This window comes from Chenopodium album, chromosome 19, assembly GCF_948465745.1.
Source record: "Chenopodium album chromosome 19, dcCheAlbu1.1, whole genome shotgun sequence".
NCBI lineage: Eukaryota > Viridiplantae > Streptophyta > Magnoliopsida > Caryophyllales > Amaranthaceae > Chenopodium > Chenopodium album.
In genome coordinates, this window is record NC_137852.1 from 19,713,657 (window position 1) to 19,730,145 (window position 16,489).

At 33.5% G+C, this 16,489-nt stretch overlaps 1 non-coding gene across 1 annotated transcript; it reads left to right on the forward strand.

The window, feature by feature from the left end:
- The first annotated feature begins 9,323 nt into the window (after positions 1–9,323).
- Positions 9,324–9,429, forward strand: LOC145596303 (small nucleolar RNA R71). The gene has a single exon (XR_014103152.1). It is a non-coding gene; the product is annotated as a small nucleolar RNA R71 (small nucleolar RNA).
- Positions 9,430–16,489: the final 7,060 nt, after the last annotated feature.

The window sequence follows — 16,489 nt, forward strand, 5'->3', positions numbered from 1 at the left end:
AGGCCATGACCAGAAGAAAGACACACACAAAAGCACGCAATCAGCAAAGCTGAGTACATACAAGCTACAACGTACCAAACTTAGCATGCTCAATTAATTAAAGTAGATAAACATTCAACACAAATTCATTAATCAAGACTCCACACTTAAACAATTTAATTGACTCAACATACTTTTTGACCAATTCTAAACACTTGACTCTTTATATTTAATTAATTAATTTAATTTGGAGTAAGAAATAGACGAGGTTGTCCAATCCACCAAATCATTTTGGTCCCAAATGACCATTTGAAATAAAAGTTTAGCGCGATGCAAGAATGGGCGCGACTCCATTCTCACAAAGTTAGTCTAGGATCCCATCTAACTTTCATTATAAAATAATATGTAAATACCAAAAGAGAAGAGGACATGTTGATCAAACAAGCCTCGAAAGCCACGGGCTACCACCGTGTACCCCAACCCATAATTGTCAATACTCTAGAAGTGCACGCTTTCCAGAGTTTTATTGCTCATCCATGTTTCACTTTACGTGATTACAATTTTAATTAATAGCCGACTCAATCAAGAAGACCATACATAACAATCATACATCAATTCATTTTTAATCTTATTTAGGACAATGATCACAACACAAATTGACCTTTAATTCCAAATTAAAGCAACAAGGGAATGGGAACAAGTTGACTTTAACAAGCAACCAAGGAGGGAATTTGAATGGTCATAATGGGAATGGAAAGAACGGAAATGTTGGCAACAACAACTCCGAGAATCAAGGAAAGAATGTCACTCCAGGTCATTTGTTTGTGATGAGCAAAACGGAAGCTGAAAGGTCTTTTGACAGTGGTAACTTTTCTATTCATTCTATTTTTGCTAAAGCTTTATTTGATTATAGAGCCACCTAATCTTTTATTTCTAGTTCTGTTGTAGTGAAACCATTTGGACTAGTTGAACCAAATTCGATTGACTTACTTATTAGTTTTCCTACTAGTGAGATTGTGAGGTGCACCAAGATACATAAGAGATAACCTAAATTATTTAATGAGGTGAGTTACGAGGGCGTAACTCTTGTTCTTTAAGGGGGGTAGAATGCGTATAATTTCGCGCTTTTTGCCCTATTTTAAGCTATTTTATGGTGTTTTCATGGTTTTCATAGCTATTTTATTTGTTTACGCATATAGTGAAGTGCGTAAATTGGGATGGTGATAAGGTATTAGTGTCAATATTATGACACAATTGGAATTCCAGCAACATAATTTTGATAATTTTGAAAAGTTTTTATGCAAATGTTTTGCAATTTAAGGGATTCGTGCTAAGTTTCGGGACGAAACTTCTTTTAAGAGGGGTAGATTGTAATCCCCCATATTTATAAATATTTTATAAATGAATTTTTATTTTATTTATAATATTTATATGTGTTTTTCCGGGATTTAAGTTTTAAAGTTCCAAATTATTTTTTGGTTGATGATTGATTTTATTCTAAAAGGATTTTTAATTGTCCATTCTACAATTTATGCCATACAAACAAAGCTAGTCCATTTCATTTATCTAATTGGCCCATTAATTTTATGAGGCCCAATCTTAAAACTAACCCTACACCACTCTTTCTCCTATAAATATCCCATTCATCCCCAAAATTTTTCCCACACTAAAGGTTAGTCTTATTTTCTCTCCTCTTTATTTTATTTTCTTTTTCTCCTCTTTATTTTTCTTTTTCCTTTTATTTTTCTTTTTTCCTTTTATTTTTCTTTTTCCTTTTATTTTTCTTTTTTTCCTTATATTTTTCTTTTTCCTTTTATTTTCTTTTCTTTCTTCTTTCTCCTTTCCTACGTGAGTTACTAGTCACTGTTGCTGCTGAGTCCGCCGCCCCTACCTGCCGGAAACCGGCGACGACCACCGGCGGTTTGCCCAGCCACCGCCGGTGTAACACCCCAATAATTCTCCCTTTTTCAAACCACTTACTTTAAATAAAATAGTGGAGAACCATTGACATGTTACCGCCACGTGTTAAAACGTTAAGGCTTTATCAAAGTATCGCAGCGGAAAAATCAAACTTAAGTATTTAAAATAACACAATTTAGAAAACGAATAAGTCAAAGCTTACAAATTGGAACCATATAAGGCCCTTATTTAAAACCAAACCAATATTAAAAATCCAAAACATAAACGAAATAGCAAAGCATAAATAAGTTCAACACAAGAATCGAATACTCTCAATCACACCAATCCCTTGACAATGCGTTTGTCAAATCCCTTAACTTCACATCATCAAGCTAACCTGTGCATACTGCTCCCCAATAATACAAGTGTAATAATTGGATCATCACAGGGTCATTGAAAGGCGAAGGCCATGACCAAAAGAAAACACACACAAAAGCACGCAATCAGCAAAGCTGAGTACATACAAGCTACAACATACCAAACCTAGCATGCTCAATTAATTAAAGTAAATAAACATACAACACGAATTCATTAATCAAGACTCCACACTTAGACAATTTAATTGACTCAACATACTTACTAAATTCCAAACACTTGACTCATCATATTCAATTTAATTAATTTAATTTAGTTTGGAGTAAGCAATAGACCAGGTTGTCCAATCCAGGTCCCAAATGACCATTTGAAATAAAAGTTTAGCGCGATGCAAGAATGGGCGTGACTCCATTCTCACAAAGTTAGTCTAGGATAATCAACATTACTAGCTCAATTAAATAATGTAGTTCAAAACTACATAACACATTGTACTCTGAAAATAACCTTTATCAACTCAACCTCGAATAATAATACAAACCTTTACTCAACTCTCTATCCCGTAAGTGTGCCATGCTCATTGTTCTATACCTAGCCTTGGACATGGGTAATTCGAATAAAACCAACAAGTATAAAAACTTGAATACTCCCAATAACTAGAAAACACCTTGAACCAGACCACATACGGGTCAATTCCCACTGTAGGGGACCATAGAAAAATAAATAATAAAGATTGTACCTCATTCTTAACTCATGATCATTATCTCATTACCAACATGCCAAGGACTAAGGTCTATAACGCCGAGCCTCAAACCCATAACAAAATAAATAATTCTCAACCTTTTGATCTCACACATTGATCAAATAACCATTCACAAATTAATTTATAATATCTCAATATTGGCACATGTTCCCAAATAACATAACAATTCGATTCATAATGCCTCAACTCTTAAAACACATACTAATAACCCAAATATAATCATATCTCAACCCAAAAATAATACTCTGCATTAATAATCCTAAAACCTCAAGAACAATACTCCCTATAGCAATAACATTAAAAAAAAACCCCAGAAATATAACACAATCATTCAATATAACAATAGTAGCAAGACAATTAAATCAGATCATATCATAAAATTATATACGTCAATCATATATACATACACTCAAGCATATGAATATCCAATTATACAATAATAATATAAGGTAATAATTATACAAACAATTAATCCAATAATTCAACATGTTTGCATCCATAATTCCATACAAACATAATCAATTCACCAAAACATGTCTCATAAACATAAGCACATGAATTAATTAAATGTATAACCAAACAATTTTCATCCAAGTGTTCTCTAATCATGAAACTAAGTTCTTTTCTTTGGTACCTAAACATGATACTACTTACAACGAAGTAGACATGTACGTACCTCATACAAACAATCCTTTTGAGCCACTTTTAATCACTTAAAATTCTCCTAGGGAATAATCACTTCCTAGAAAACAACCAACAATTAATATTACTATCCCAAGTAATTTCCAACAATATAATATGATGAAAAACTTATTAAAATAAATAAAACATATATTTATATGCTTAATTAACTTTAAAAATAATTAATTTTATTAATCAAACTCAAGGATAAAATTTTAAAAATAAAAAACTTCGTTAAAAATGAAAAACTGCCCGAAAATCATATTTAGAGGCAGAATTTGGCCACGAGAGGGTGGTGCCCGAAAAACATCGTTTCCACATGGAAAACACTACTTTTTTGTCAAAATCGGATGAGTTCAGAACCTGATCGGAATTAAAACGGGATTAATATTAACGAACCGAAATCTAAACATTAAAATACGAATTTACGTGTTCAAAATAATCTGGAAACTAATTAGTAATATAATCACCAAAATTTCAAAACATCATTACTATTAAAGCCCTAAATCAATTGTTCATAAAAACCCTAAAATCATGATTTTCAATAATTAAAAACCCTAGGTTATAATTCATAAAATATGAAATTTATAACATAAATATAATCTGAAATTTATAATCTTTATACCATTAAAATATAATTTAATACTAAAAATATAATCTTTATACTAAAATCAAAACCCAAAACAATTAAAATAACATTAAGCAAAATAATGAAACAAAGGAGGATGAAAATAAGACTAACCTTTTTGTGTGGGAAATTTTGGGGATGTATGGGGTATTTATAGGAGAGAGAGTGGTGTAGGGTTAGTTTTAAGATTGGGCCTCATAAAATTAATGGGCCAATTAAGAAAAGAAAGTGGGTTTGGTTTGTTTGCTGGATATAAATTAGTGAAGAAAGGTTCATAAAAAGTTCTTTGTAATAAAATCGTTCATCAAACCCAAAAATAATTTGAAACTTTTGAAATTAAATCCGAAAAAAATACAAATAAATATTATGAATAAAATATAATTTCATTACTAATATATTTAAAAATACGGGGGATTACAGCCGGCCACCTGCCGTGGCCATCCTTCCCCTTATTCCTCCTTTGTTTCATTATTTTTTTTCTTAATGTTTATATAATTAGTTTTGGGTTCTGATTTTATGGTTTAAAGATTATATTTTTAGTATCAAAATCATGTTTTTAATAGCTTAAACCTATAATTTCAGATTTTAATTGTGTTATATATTTTCAGATTTTATAATTTATAAACCTAGGGTTTTATTTTAATCAAATTGGGATTTTAGGGTTCTAATGAGCAATTAATTTGGGGCTTTTGTTCCTATTATATTTATAATGATTAATTAACCATAAAAACATGTTTTTGATAAAGTTTGAAGGACTTTTAATCTAATTTATATTGCTGGAATTTTGGTTAAGTATTAATTTATTGTTGTTGGGTGTTTTCTAGGAAGTGACTTTTCTCTAGGAGACTTTTAAGTGAGTAAAAGTGGCGCAAAGGATTGTTTATATGAGGTACATACATGTCTACTTCGTTATAAGTAGTATCATGTTTAGGTTCCAAAAGGAAAGAACTTAGTTTCATGATTAGGGAACACTTTGATGGAAATTGTTTGGTTACACATTGATTTAATTCATGTGCTTATGTTTATGAGATATGTTTTGGTGAATTGATTATGTTTGTATGGAATTATGGATGCAAACATGTTGAATTATATTGGATTAATTGTTTGTATGGAATTTTGATACAAACATATTTTATTGGATTGGTTTGTTAACCACATTTGGATTATTAAAGGATTGGAATTGAATGGTTCAAGTGGAATGAATTTATTAATTATTCCACAATGTTATTATTTATTTATTTATTACTCAATCATGACTTGTTAGTATGTTGAGTAAAGGTGGTTTATTAAGCCGAAATGGCTAGGTGGGTTGACTGTGTTCAACAATTTTGGATAATTTGGAATAATGGAATTAAAGGTCAATTTGTGTTGTGATCACCATTGTCTTAAATGAGATTAAAAATGAATTGATGTATGATTGTTATGTATGGTCTTCTTGATTGAGTCGGCTATTAATTAAAATTGTAATCACGTAAAGTGAAACATGGATGAGCAATAAAACTCTGGAAAGCGTGCACTTCTAGAGTATTGACAATTATGGGTTGGGGTACACGGTGGTAGCCTGTGGCTTTTCGAGGCTTGTTTGATCAACATGTCCTCTTCTCTTTTGATATTTACATTTTATTTTATAATGAAAGTTAGATGGGATCCTAGACTAACTTTGTGAGAATGGAGTCACGCCCATTCTTGCATCGCGCTAAACTTTTATTTCAAATGGTCATTTGGGACCAAAATGATTTGGTGGATTGGACAACCTCGTCTATTGCTTACTCCAAATTAAATTAATTAATTAAATATAAAGAGTCAAGTGTTTAGAATTGGTCAGAAAGTATGTTGAGTCAATTAAATTGTTTAAGTGTGGAGTCTTGATTAATGAATTTGTGTTGAATGTTTATCTACTTTAATTAATTGAGCATGCTAAGTTTGGTACGTTGTAGCTTGTATGTACTCAGCTTTGCTGATTGCGTGCTTTTGTGTGTGTCTTTCTTCTGGTCATGGCCTTCGCCTTTCAATGACCCTGTGATGATCCAATTATTACACTTGTATTATTGGGGAGCAGTATCGCACAGGTTAGCTTGATGACGTGAAGTTCGGGGATTTGACATACGCATTGTCAAGGGATTGGTGTGATTGAGCGTATTCGTTTATTTGTGTCGAACTTATTTATGCTTTGATATTTTGTTTATGTTTTGATATTGATTATTGGTTTAGTTTTAAATAAGAGCCTTACATGGTTCCAATTTGTAAGCTTTGACTTATTTATTTCTAAACTATGTTATTTTAAAGACTTAAGTTTGTTTTTCCGCTGCGATACTTTGATAAAGCCTTAACGTTTTAACACGTGGCGGTAGCACGTCAATAGTTCTGCACTATTTTATTTAAAGTAAGTAGTTTGGAAAAGGGAGAATTATTGGGGTGTTACAACTTATTTAACTTGGCTGTCAATTACAATTAAGTTGATTTAAGAAGGAACTAGTTGAGTTAATTCTAGCAGCGAAAACCAGTGAAAGAAATAGAAATAGTATAATACCAAATTTAACAAGGTTCGGCCCAACCATGGCCTAAGTTTCATATCTTATGTATCTTATTAATCAACTTAGAAAAACATTGCACTCAATTGTTTTCAACTTTGGGAACTAAGTTACCCCACACTCTATTCCGAATGCTAATTTGCACTTGTCCTAACAATCACTCGTGTCTAACCTCACAAACACTCACCTATATCTAACTCCTGTGTAAAACAGAAGTTTCACATTTAATCTCACTTACTCTCAAAGTATGGAAGAGTAATTTTATACTCTTAAGTGCTGTGTGTATTTGCTCAAAGTATTACACGATTGTTCTCAAGTAGTGTGAATGCTCGAAAAAAAAAACTCAATTCATTCAGCTAAAATATAATAAACAAATAAAATTAAGGTGGGTCCGATATTTCAATTCTTAAGTTGAGTCTTAGAATTGTGAGACTCGACTTGAGACTTGGTTAAGATTTTATAATAAAAATGGAAAAAATCTTAAAGTCGAATCTTATAACACAAAAAGATGATGTCACCCTAAGACTTGGAGCTAAACATGCCCTAAATGCAGATTAAAGGAAACCCAGAAAGAAGGAAGATATATACTAAGACAAATCCAAGTGTTTCGGCGCTAAAATTAGTAACAACAATTCTTTCATTCTCTCTAAATAGTAGCATGTCAAAAGGAGGACAACAACAACTAGCAGGTCAAAAGGAGGACGACAATAACAACAATAACACCACCGCCAACAACAACATAAACAACGATAACAACAACAAAAACAGTTTAATCATGCTCTTTACACTTTCTAAGACAAAAACCCTGTTGACCCTCTACTCTCCTCAACTTGACGCCCATGAGGAGAAAATTGTAAAGTGCTCCAAAGCTAGCTCGGGAACTAGTCATAATTGAGGACAAACCAGCCCAGTAGGTTCCCGAGACTTGCATACCACTAAAGGAGTGGTATGTCGACCCCAACTTCATGAAGGGAATGGGTCTTCAACGCTGTTCTCCCGAAGAGAAAGGTAGCTCCTCGACTTCCTTAGAGATCTTTCTTTATTTGGTAATCTAATAATTCTTTCTTTGTCTTTATAAAGGAGGCTCGAGAAAACCTACTTGACGTCCAAAATTTACCATCGATCGTGCATCTATGACGCTACTCTAGTTGTTGTTCGACTCAGGAACGTGCAGGATAAAAGTGCTGAAACAAAGGTAACAATCATCCTGATTAATTCTAAATTTTGCAAGTTTGAATTCAATTCGGCACTAATTTATTTTACCTCATTATAAGCATGTTCCAAGCCTTCGAATTTCTTGGCCTCTCCCAAAAAATCCAAAGGCGAGTGTTCCAAGTCTGGGACACCCGGAAGTTAAAGTCCACCGGAAACAAGGGTGGAAGAGGTGGCAGTTGATGGGAGAAGAAACGGTAGGTCGTTGGGCTACCTCCCCACCCAATCAAACAATATTTATAACTCAACAAACCCCTATACGAGTATAGTAGTAAGTCGAGGTCGAACCCAAAGTTTGAATGTCTATTGTCTAATGTTAAGCTACTCCGAAGTCAAGTGCGGGGTTTATGGTAAGGACTAAGGCTAAAGCTAATAATGCAAATGAACTTGTATAAAATCAAATGTAATAGACACTAGGGGAATGGATCCACATGTAAATGCAATAGAGAAGGGTAATTGGGGAGGTCAAACTAACTAAGTCAAGTGATATGAGGGAAGATCAAACATGCATCCAAAAGAGCATACCAAGTTATTCTCCTAGAGGTCTAACTACCGCCAACTACGCTAAACACTAACTAGGAAACATCACAAGATACCTCAATCGTGAAATTGCAAGTCACAAATCAATGGTCCGTATCAATGTGAGCTTACAATGCAATCTAGCGCAACAATCAAAGATGGCCAAGCTTCAATCAATTACACACATGCACATGAATCATGAACCAAGTTTAATCACATCATCAACTCCATTAATTATCCCCAAATTACTGTAATCCATCACTCATACATGCTTCACCATTACCCTAGCAAGTAAACTACTCACTAGCCATAGAAATTAAGATCAAAACTACACTAATCATCAATTTCATCATCAACATATTAGAAATCAAAAGATCAAATCCAAGATCAATCAAACTTTAATCAAACTTCAATCAAACATCAAACAATCAACAATAATATGAAAAACAAATGAAATCAACTAAAAACAAACTTATATTGAAATCAAAGATGAAAGATCCTTACAAACTTGATCAAAAGATCATTTATAATGGAGAATTCTTGAACAATTAACCAAAAACCATGAGTTTCTCTCTCTACATCATGCCAATCCATGTAGTTCCTTACCACATCATCTATTACATCCACAACCTCTTCTTCCGTTTTGTTCATAATCGGCCCTCCGGCTCCGGCATCAAGGCTCGATCTACCTTGAAAGCTCAAACCACCATAGAAAATTTGTTTGACTTGATAGGTTGGAATTCCGTGGTGAGGGCATTCCCTTTGGTAGTCCTTGTACCTCTCCCATGCTTCATAGAGATTCTCTCTAGGCAATTGCTTGAAACTTTGGATTAAGGCTCTAGCCTCCGTCGTCTTCTTTGGTGGGTAGAAACGGGACAAGAAAGCTTTTGTGACTTCATCCCACGTCCTAAGGGACTTTGTCTTTACCTCCTTGTCCAACCACTCTAACGCTCTTCCGATGGGAGAGAAGGGAGACAACTTGAGCCTTATATACTCTTGAGCAACTCCGGCTACCATGATTGTATTACAATATTCTCAAAATCCTTGAGATGGTTGAGAGGATTTTCACTTTTTGTGCCACCATATTGTTTCCTCTCAATCAAGGTGATCATAGCCGGTTTGATTTCAAAATCACCGTCCAGGATCAATAATGGTGCAATCCCGCTCTCATACTTGTAAGCGCCCAGAGTGCCCAACTCCTTCAATGTCACTCTATGAGCTTCTCCCATGTTCACTTGCACACAATCTCAAACAAAATTATTAGTAGCACGGCTACAAGTGTAGCCTAAAAGAAAATCTTTTTGTATTTTTGCAAATAAAGTGGAATAGACTCAACAACAATACACAATTAAGACAACATTCCCCGGCAACGGCGCCATTTTGATGGGAGAAGAAACGGTAGGTCGTTGGGCTACCTCCCCACCCAATCAAACAATATTTATAACTCAACAAACCCCTATAGGAGTATAGTAGTAAGTCGAGGTCGAACCCAAAGGAATGGAAATTGAATGTCTATTGTCTAATGTTAAGCTACTCCGAAGTCAAGTGCGGGGTTTATGGTAAGGACTAAGGCTAAAGCTAATAATGCAAATGAACTTGTATAAAATCAAATGTAATAGACACTAGGGGAATGGATCCACATGTAAATGCAATAGAGAAGGGTAAATGGGGAGGTCAAACTAACTAAGTCAAGTGATATGAGGGAAGATCAAACATGCATCCAAAAGAGCATACCAAGTTATTCTCCTAGAGGTCTAACTACCGCCAACTACGCTAAACACTAACTAGGAAACATCACAAGATACCTCAATCGTGAAATTGCAAGGCACAAATCAATGGTCCGTATCAATGTGAGCTTACAATGCAATCTAGCGTAACAATCAAAGATGGCCAAGCTTCAATCAATTACACACATGCACATGAATCATGAACCAAGTTTAATCACATCATCAACTCCATTAATTATCCCCAAATTACTGTAATCCATCACTCATACATGCTTCACCATTACCCTAGCAAGTAAACTACTCACTAGCCATAGAAATTAAGATCAAAACTACACTAATCATCAATTTCATCATCAACATATTAGAAATCAAAAGATCAAATCCAAGATCAATCAAACTTTAATCAAACTTCAATCAAACATCAAACAATCAACAATAATATGAAAAACAAATGAAATCAACTAAAAACAAACTTATATTGAAATCAAAGATGAAAGATCCTTACAAACTTGATCAAAAGATCAATTACAATGGAGAATTCTTGAACAATCAACCAAAAACCATGAGTTTCTCTCTCTTCAATCTTGAGTTTCTCTCTCTAAAATTCTAATCAAAAACTAAGATCTAATTGTTGAATGAATAACTTCGCCAAAAATAGAAGGAAATAACTTTATATACAAAGGAGAATTCGGTTATGACGCCCAAAAATAGACCCACGCCGGTGCGGCCGCTCGCGCCTCTGTGCGGCCGTACATCCCTCGTGTGCGCCCGCACCTGCGTGGGTGAACTTCCTTCCTTCTTCGTCCTAGCTCATCCGGTGCACACACCATTGGTGATGGTGATGGGGAACGAAGTAGGCAGCAACTTTTCTTGGTAATTTTGGTGAGCACAAGGCATGAAAGGTGCACACACAAGGTCTTGAAGCTTACTCTTTGAGTCCTTCTTGACTTGGAGCTTTTTGCGCTAGCATAAGGCATCAAAAGCGATGATAACCATTGAAAGGAAGCTCGGGAATCCTTGGACAAACGATCATAACCTACAAACAAAGGAGAAAAAGCAAATAATAGAGAAAAACAACAAATAAACTAGAAAATGCACAAAATAAAGAAACTAACTATGAAAAGCACAAAATGAAGAAATCAAGAGTAAAACTAAAGAAAACTAATGAAAAGAGTTATAAAATGAAATGAAATTTATCCAAAAAGAGATCAAATGAGTGCCATAAATGTCACTCATCAGCAGTGACAACAAAAAGGCACCAGTAAAAACTGGCAAAAAACAACCAGCTTAATCCACCGATTTCCACGTTCGGAAGAAATCAGCTAAATTCGGTTCCACTAGTGGAAATGAGTCGGTTAAGACCGTTTCTACTGGTGTAAAGGAGCCTTTAAAGACTATTTCTACCGGTCTAAAGCAATCCCTGGGTGATCCAAAGGTGATTTCAGAGCCCATAAAATCTAAGTCCTTTAGGACTGATGCCGCTGGTGAGTTTCCTTTAGAAATTTTGAGAAGTGAGGTTATCATTAAATTCAGTAACCAGAGGGGTAGCCCCTAGCATCCTAGAGCAATATAGGGTGCTTTGCTTGTTGGCAAAGTGTAAGAATCGTCTCCACAAGTTTTTTGGCAACCATAGTGGAAAAACTGTTACAATAGTCTGAATCACAATTATGAACGATTTTTATGTTTATAGAAGTTGTCTCTCATGAATCTTAGACAATCATCTCGGAAAAGAACAAATCAAGAGGGTGGTAAAACATCTGAACTCAATCCTAATAACGTTCCTCAAGAATTCATGGAAAATGTGGATCTTTCCCTTTCTGAGCAACTCAGACCCATACCCAAGGGCAAGTGGAGTTAATGTAAAACCCTGTATTTTTATGTATTTATAAATAATTTATTGATTTATAACATACTTCCTTCGTTCGATTAATATTGCAACGAGGAGGAAATTACGCATCCCAAAGCATATTTTATATACTAAATATCTATAATTGTGTAAGAGTAAAAATCATAAAAAGTTGATATTGTGAAAGTATTTTATGAGAGGAATCCAACAAGATCCTACATGACTATATTTTGTTTAATGTATAAATTATACTACTTCCATCCCCAAATGATAGTCCCTTATGGGCAAAAATCACGGGAATTAAGAAACTTAAATAAAAGTAGTAAAATTACATTGGAAATATAAATTTACATTGGGTATGTAAAATAGTAGAGAGAGAAAGTAATAAAAGTACATTGAAAAACAAAATTTACATTGAAAAGTTAAATTTGCACAAATATTGTTGCAATTAAAGAGAATTTTGATAAAAAAATTGATATTAATGGTACTTGAAAAAAGCAAATGGGACTATCAATTTGGGACTAAAAATAGGCCATAAGGGACTATCATTTGGGGACGGAGGGAGTATTATATAGTCAAACAAGAGTGGTGAATAGTGCAAAAAGTCCATTGTTGCAATATTAATAGAATGGAAGTATATTTTTGGGTCAAATTTTTTAAATTATTAAATATAAATAGAGCAAGTTTTAATTTTTGAGTCAATAAATTCTATTTGAATGTAGTCCATTTTCATAATAAACTTAATCATACTATCTTTATATTTAGGCCAACTATTTCGTCATCCAAGTCTATAATACTTATAAGCCCAAATTTACCCTAATCTACTATATTCCTTGATTCCCCAAAATTTCCCATATAAAAAGTCAATTGGTCAAAGTAATTATTTTTTTCCTAATTTCTCCTTTTCTTTTCTTTATTTTCTAGTTCTTTCTTTCTTTTTCCCTTTTTCCCTTAATCTTTTTCTTTCTTTTTCATGATGTTACTGTGCGTGACTCATGGGAACAATGACCATGTGGCGCCGCCACAACACCTACTGCCGCCGACCGCCGGCAACCTAGGCGACTGACCGCCGACCACCATCCGTGCCCCCCTCTTTATCTCATTCTCTCTCCTCTTTGTTTTCTTATTTGACTTATTAGTTAGGGTTTTGATTTTAATTGTTTAAAACATGATTATATTAGTATCAAATATGTTTTAATGTTGTCAAATTATAATTTCAGATTATTAGTTTGGGGTTTATGTTTTATATTTTACGAAATAAAGTTGGGGTTTTAACATTATTAAAGATGTGATTTTTAGGATTCTTATACAAATTGATTTGGGGTTTTTGTTTACCTAATGATTCTATTGATTAATTGGAGATAAAAGTATACTGTGTTTTAAATGAAGTTTTAAGTAGTTTTGATTAATTTATAATGTTGAAAATTGGCCTTAATTGTAGTTTTGATGATTTTATAAAAAGGGTGTAATTACCCATTAAAAAGGAGAAAAGTTAAGGATTTTAAAGTAATTTTCAGATTATTATAAGTTTTTTAATTTGAGTTTAAGTTGCTTGAAATTGTATATACAAGGGTAATAAATAAAGTGTTATTGTTCCTCTATGTAGGAGACCTTGAGTTGGATTAGTTGAGAAAGGTTACGGATTTTAGTAGCTTAGAGTTTTGAGGTACATACGCATACTCGGAATTTATTAAGCTTGTAGAAATATGCTGGGATTTATCTAATTGATTCCAAGTTAGTATCATGCTAAGAATTGGTTGCAATTGTTGAACTGAATTGATTTCGTGGAATTGAATTGGATTGTTTAATTGAAACGAAATTGGTGAATAATTTATGAAGCATGATTTATTTATTGGAATTGGTGATTATGGAATATTGTCTATGAACCATACATTTATTATTGGCATGAATGCGAGTATGTTTAATTAAACTAAATGTTAATTTGGTTTGGAAATAATATAATTAAAAAAAGGGAAATTTATTATGATTCATATAATTTTTATGAATGCTTTAAGCATGGGAATTAAGCTATATATCAAGTGTCTTAATACACAGGAATAAATTATATTGCGGTGCCTGTGTGCACTTAAGGTGTTTTTAACCACCGAGGGACAGGATTTGCGGTGCTTTTTGCACTTAAACTGTTATTTAACACTAAGGTAGTTAAAAAGGATTCAACATTTAACTTTATGTGGTAACTAATTATTGAATAATTAAATTGGTATCTTTGGTTGCTTGAATGATTTATGATGATTGGTTGTGTTGTGGATTGAGAGTCATCACCAAGTTAAAATATGTAAACAACGTACAGTGAAAGAGGTTATGCACCAAAACTCTTGGAACGTATATACCTTGAGTATGAACATATGAGGGAGTTATGCGACTTTATATTTGACCATAACTCCTAATAGGGTACAAGAAGTTGTACTTTCCTTTTTATTATTATTATTTGAAGACATTCGTCACTTCATGTGTCATTTGTCTACCCGGTTAGCTGTCGGTGTAGTTTACCTCAATTTATTTGGGGCAGGGATTTTATTGGAAACCCGTTCGATGCATAATTAAATTAAAGGAATAATTTAGTTATGTGTATTTATTGATGGGTTGTGTTGTGTGCTTATATACAGGTGCAACAAGGTAAGTTGTGTGTTGATAGTACTAAACCATGTTAGTGTGTACTGTTTGTGCTTATGTACTCAGCATTGCTGATTGTGTGTATTTATTTTGCCTTGTCTTTATCTTTGCCCTACGTCGACCCATTCTAATTCTGTTTAAAGAGAAGCTTTTTACGTAATGTGGCATATTCATGTTGGGGGTTAGAGTAAAAAAGCGAAACCTATTCCAGTTCTGTTTTGAATATGCAATATTATTATTTATTGTTGGATTATTATTCTTGTTTTATGAGACTAACACATCGTTTAATATATTTGTTGGTTTTGAAAGGGCCTACAACGGTTCCAAATTGTAAGTTTGACTTCGTTGGACTTTGGGTTGACTTTTATTTCGTTTATTGGGACTTTTGAACTTGGTTTGCTTTGAATGGTTTTTGAAAATGTCTTCCAATGTGTTTCTTTGATAAATGCCCAAGCCGTTATCAGTTTATCGTGGTGGCGATAATGCCTTAGATTGTCCTATTTCATATCTTTAATAGGCAAAATAGATATTTTAAAGGAAAGGAATTTCTAGGGTGTTACAAAGTGGTGTCCGAAATTTTTATGTTGGCCGAATATTTTGGTCTTTTTGGAAATTATTTTTCATATTTTTTTAGAAGAGGAGTCTAAAATGTTTTTAGTTTAATCATTTTGCAAGAAAGTAAGGATTAAGGTAAGATTATGTGTTAAAAGCTTTAATAAAGCATGTTGGTGTACTTGGGTAGAAAAGAATTTGGACATAAAATATACAAATGATCGTGTTCTTGTATGCATTAATATTTAGATTGTGATGTTTGATCATGTGAATTGATTGATTGGAAACATGTAGTTATGTGATTAGAAATAAAGAAAATTGTTTGATTGAACATTGAACCTAATTCATGCAAAACTGTGTTATTTTATTTTCATTGGAAAAGGAGTTCTTTCCTAGCCTTTTTCCTTTACAAAATGTCGGTCTTTCCTAGTTAACACTCATCCATTGGTATTCTAATTAATTTAAGAAAGATTTTGAACATCCCTTTGACTATGTCAAGTAAATTTGTTTATATTGTTCACACATGAGCGATGTATTAGGAGACAAGCAATATGACCTTCCTGGTCGTGTTTCAGCTATGATCATTCACTGTCATCTAGATAAACCCCCATATCATGCTATCAAAGCAAAGTTTTCTGATTTTGACATACCTGGGGACATCCCAAATTACTCTGAATACAAAGATTATTATGGACAGTGGTACACAAATACACTGATTACAGATACTTGATTTCTTATCTCGTTAGAGTTGAGAAACATCATTGTGAGCGCTTACACATTCCATATCCCAATTACTATTATGATGATCCATCTAGGAATGATTCCCCTTCCACTAGTCATCAATCATGAAATTCTTCTCCACCACAGGGTAGTCAAGTAGGAATATATTAAGGGAAGAGGAAGAAGAGCTAATGGATGAGAGTAACCATAATGTTAGTAGTTCCATTACGGATATCTCAAAACTCAATCAACCCCCAACTCCAATTAAAATTGTCATTTCATCTAACGATACAAAAAAAAGGAAAAAAAAAAGGATTGAAAAGTTTATTAAAGTACTGTTAAATCTAGAGAAACCTGAACCAACGGAGGAGGAAGATGGCCCTAAATTCGATCTTAGAAGCTACAGATAATCGAAGTACAAGAAGG